At 34.6% G+C, this 5,117-nt stretch overlaps 2 non-coding genes across 2 annotated transcripts; both read left to right on the top strand.

Moving 5' to 3' along the window:
* The first annotated feature begins 466 nt into the window (after positions 1-466).
* LOC137235543 (5.8S ribosomal RNA) lies at positions 467-645 on the top strand. Its single transcript, XR_010947961.1, has one exon. It is a non-coding gene; the product is annotated as a 5.8S ribosomal RNA (ribosomal RNA).
* A 447-nt stretch (positions 646-1,092) lies between these two features.
* Positions 1,093-5,117, top strand: LOC137235551 (large subunit ribosomal RNA). Its single transcript, XR_010947969.1, has one exon. It is a non-coding gene; the product is annotated as a large subunit ribosomal RNA (ribosomal RNA).

Raw genomic sequence — 5,117 nt, 5'->3', positions numbered from 1 at the left:
ATTGTTGCATGTGCAGTGGTATGATATTTATAAAAACAAAAAGAAAATGTTCAAATTTTGTTAGTTGAACATAATTATATTGGGCTTATAAAGTGTATATATTTATACATATGTGTTTTTTAAGCGACCAACGAAAGTAAGTGAGGTTTCCTTACCTAGGCCGCGGACACAAAATATATATACAAGTTCAATCATATATTATTGTTCTATTTCATTATTTGTAATTTTTCTATTTTTGTATTATAATACCCTATATAAACATTATATGGTTGTACTTACGATTTATTTAAAAATAAATAAAGGATAAGTTAATTTGTTTGCATTAACAATGTAAAAATTGTTTTTGTAAACTAAGACATACGCAACTGAAAAATGTTTGGGTAAAAATTGGATTATTTATTGATGTTTCAATAAATATGAAAATTTTAAAAAAAAATTGACATACAATTAAAAAACAAAAATTTAAAACTCTAAGCGGTGGATCACTTGGCTCATGGGTCGATGAAGAACGCAGCAAACTGTGCGTCATCGTGTGAACTGCAGGACACATGAACATCGACATTTCGAACGCATATTGCAGTCCATGCTGTTACGTACTTTAATTTATTTTAAAGTGCTGCTTGGACTACATATGGTTGAGGGTTGTAAGACTATGCTAAATAAGTTGCTTGATCTTTTAATTTTTAATTGAAAGATTTTAAAGCAAATGGTATATTATTGGATATACATAATCCATAATATGAATAGTCAAATTAAAATATATATAATAAAAATATATTTTCAAGAAATCCTCAAAATTAAGAAAAAAATCTTAGTATTCCTTAAAGCGAAAATAAACAAACAAACATACATTATATTATATAAATAATAATTTTGTTTATATTGGGGAACGTCTAGCTTAAAATAAAAATTTTTATTCTAGAATTGCTCCTTTATTTAATAAAACAAATTATAATAATATTTATTTTAATATCAATGTGTGTGTATAAAAATGAAAAATTTTTATCAAGGATGAAAAGATTTTTAAGTCTTAATGGATTTAAAAGAAAAATATTTGTTTTATATATATATAAAAAAAAAAAAAAAATTATACAACCTCAACTCATATGGGATTACCCCCTGAATTTAAGCATATTAATGAGGGGAGGAAAAGAAACTAACAAGGATTTTCTTAGTAGCGGCGAGCGAAAAGAAAACAGTTCAGCACTAAGTCACTTTGGTAAGCAAATGTGAGATGCAGTGTATGGAATATCTTAATATCTAGTATGAGAAATTAGCGATTTAAGTCCTTCTTAAATGAGGCCATTTACCCATAGAGGGTGCCAGGCCCGTATAACGTTAATGATTACTAGAAAGATATTTCCAAAGAGTCGTGTTGCTTGATAGTGCAGCACTAAGTGGGTGGTAAACTCCATCTAAAACTAAATATAACCATGAGACCGATAGTAAACAAGTACCGTGAGGGAAAGTTGAAAAGAACTCTGAATAGAGAGTTAAATAGTACGTGAAACTGCTTAGAGGTTAAGCCCGATGAACCTGAATATCCATTATGAAAAATTCATCATTATATATATAATATTAATTTATTAATATTATAAAAATAGTGTGCATTTTTTTTCATATAAGGACATTGTAATCTATTAACATATAAATTATTTATCAAAAGATCATTGGCTTTAAGTTTATTTTAATTAATTTGCTTTATAGCTTATTAATATTAAATAAATGCCTAATGATTTGATAAAGTGTTGATAGATTTATTATATATAATGCTAAAATTCATTTATGAATTTTACAATAATTTTAAAATCATTGATTTTAATATTTATTGTATGCATTTATATGATTTACAATGCGAAAGATTCAGGATACCTTCGGGACCCGTCTTGAAACACGGACCAAGGAGTCTAACATATGTGCAAGTCATTGGGTTATTTTATATAAACCTAATGGCATAATTAACTTAACTTAAAATATATGGGATTAATTTTTAGTCTATTTTAATTATAGTCTATTAATTCAATCCCGGGGCGTTCTATATAATTATGTATAATAATAATTTATTATTATTTATACCTCTAATTGGAGCGTACCTTGAGCATATATGCTGTGACCCGAAAGATGGTGAACTATACTTGATCAGGTTGAAGTCAGGGGAAACCCTGATGGAAGACCGAAACAGTTCTGACGTGCAAATCGATTGTCAGAATTGAGTATAGGGGCGAAAGACCAATCGAACCATCTAGTAGCTGGTTCCCTCCGAAGTTTCCCTCAGGATAGCTGGTGCATTTTAAAATTATGTAAAATAATCTTATCTGGTAAAGCGAATGATTAGAGGCCTTAGGGTCGAAACGATCTTAACCTATTCTCAAACTTTAAATGGGTAAGAACCTCACCTTTCTTGATATGAAGGTTGAGGTTATGATATAATGTGCCCAGTGGGCCACTTTTGGTAAGCAGAACTGGCGCTGTGGGATGAACCAAACGTAATGTTACGGTGCCCAAATTAACAACTCATGCAGATACCATGAAAGGCGTTGGTTGCTTAAAACAGCAGGACGGTGGACATGGAAGTCGTAATCCGCTAAGGAGTGTGTAACAACTCACCTGCCGAAGCAACTAGCCCTTAAAATGGATGGCGCTTAAGTTGTATACCTATACATTACCGCTAAAGTAGATGATTTATAATACAATTTCGATTGAATTATAAATTTTGAAACTTTAGTGAGTAGGAGGGTACAATGGTGTGCATAGAAGTGTTTGGCGTAAGCCTGCATGGAGCCGCCATTGGTACAGATCTTGGTGGTAGTAGCAAATAATCGAATGAGACCTTGGAGGACTGAAGTGGAGAAGGGTTTCGTGTGAACAGTGGTTGATCACGAGTTAGTCGGTCCTAAGTTCAAGGCGAAAGCCGAAAATTCAAGTTTAAATTACAAAAAAAAAAAAATATATATATATATATATATATATATTATAGTAAAATTTAAACACTTGAATAATTTTGAACGAAAGGGAATACGGTTCCAATTCCGTAACCTGTTGAGTATCCGTTTGTTATTAAAAATGGGCCTTGTGCTCATCCTGGCAACAGGAACGACCATAAAGAAGCCGTCGAGAGATATCGGAAGAGTTTTCTTTTCTGTTTTATAGTCGTACTACCATGGAAGTCTTTCGAAGAGAGATATGGTAGATGGACTAGAAGAGCATGACATTTACTGTTGTGTCGATATTTTCTCCTCGGACCTTGAAAATTTATGGTGGGGTCACGCAAACTTCTCAACAGGCCGTACCGATATCCGCAGCTGGTCTCCAAGGTGAAGAGTCTCTAGTCGATAGAATAATGTAGGTAAGGGAAGTCGGCAAATTAGATCCGTAACTTCGGGATAAGGATTGGCTCTGAAGATTGAGATAATCGGGCTTGATTGGGAAGCAATATCATGGTTTTATGTACTCGTTCTGGGTAAATAGAAAACTTCGGTTTTTGTTCCCCGGATAGTAGTTACGTAGCCAATTGTGGAACTTTCTTGCTAAAATTTTTAAAGTTATATACATTTTTTTATTAAGTGTTATATATTCTTTTTAAATTATAACGATTATCAATTAACAATCAATTCAGAACTGGCACGGACTTGGGGAATCCGACTGTCTAATTAAAACAAAGCATTGTGATGGCCCTAGCGGGTGTTGACACAATGTGATTTCTGCCCAGTGCTCTGAATGTCAAAGTGAAGAAATTCAAGTAAGCGCGGGTAAACGGCGGGAGTAACTATGACTCTCTTAAGGTAGCCAAATGCCTCGTCATCTAATTAGTGACGCGCATGAATGGATTAACGAGATTCCCACTGTCCCTATCTACTATCTAGCGAAACCACAGCCAAGGGAACGGGCTTGGAATAATTAGCGGGGAAAGAAGACCCTGTTGAGCTTGACTCTAGTCTGGCAGTGTAAGGAGACATAAGAGGTGTAGTATAAGTGGGAGATATATAATTTCGGTTATTTATCGTCAATGAAATACCACTACTCTTATTGTTTCCTTACTTACTTGATTAAGTGGAACGTGTATCATTGCCTAGCCATATTAAGGATATATTTATATATCTTATGGTATTGGGTTTTGATGCAAGCTTCTTGATCAAAGTACCACGAGTTTGTTATATAATTGTAAACATATTTTAATGAGAAATGATAACATTTTTCGATGTTATTATCATAATTAAAATTTGGTATAACTCCAACACTCAGGTATGATCCAATTCAAGGACATTGCCAGGTGGGGAGTTTGACTGGGGCGGTACATCTCTCAAATAATAACGGAGGTGTCCCAAGGCCAGCTCAGTGCGGACAGAAACCACACATAGAGCAAAAGGGCAAATGCTGACTTGATCTCGGTGTTCAGTACGCACAGAGACAGCAAAAGCTCGGCCTATCGATCCTTTTGGTTTAAAGAGTTTTTAATAAGAGGTGTCAGAAAAGTTACCACAGGGATAACTGGCTTGTGGCAGCCAAGCGTTCATAGCGACGTTGCTTTTTGATCCTTCGATATCGGCTCTTCCTATCATTGTGAAGCAAAATTCACCAAGCGTTGGATTGTTCACCCATTCAAGGGAACGTGAGCTGGGTTTAGACCGTCGTGAGACAGGTTAGTTTTACCCTACTAATGACAAAATATTATTGCGACAGCATTCCTGCGTAGTACGAGAGGAACCGCAGGTACGGACCAATGGTACAATACTTGTTCGAGCGAACAGTGGTATGATGCTACGTCCGTTGGATTATGCCTGAACGCCTCTAAGGTTGTATCCGTGCTGGACTGCAATGATAAATATGGGGCAAATTGCATTGTATGGCTTCTCTAAATCATTTAAAGTTTATAAATTTAATTTATAAACGACAAAATGAATATATGTGATGCCAATGTTATTTATAACATAGCAAATGCGGGAGGATTCAAATATCACCCGTATGCCGCGCTAGTTATATATAAAAACATTATTTAATACAATGACAATGCCTAGAATCAATTGTAAACGACTTTGGTAACGGGCAAGGTGTTGTAAGTGGTAGAGCAGCTGCCATACTGCGATCCACTGAAGCTTAACCTTTGCTTGATGATTCGA

Source organism: Eurosta solidaginis, chromosome X (genome assembly GCF_040869045.1).
Source record: "Eurosta solidaginis isolate ZX-2024a chromosome X, ASM4086904v1, whole genome shotgun sequence".
Lineage (NCBI taxonomy): Eukaryota > Metazoa > Arthropoda > Insecta > Diptera > Tephritidae > Eurosta > Eurosta solidaginis.
Note: the sequence above shows the minus strand (reverse complement) of the source record. Positions and strands in the feature narration are given on the sequence as shown.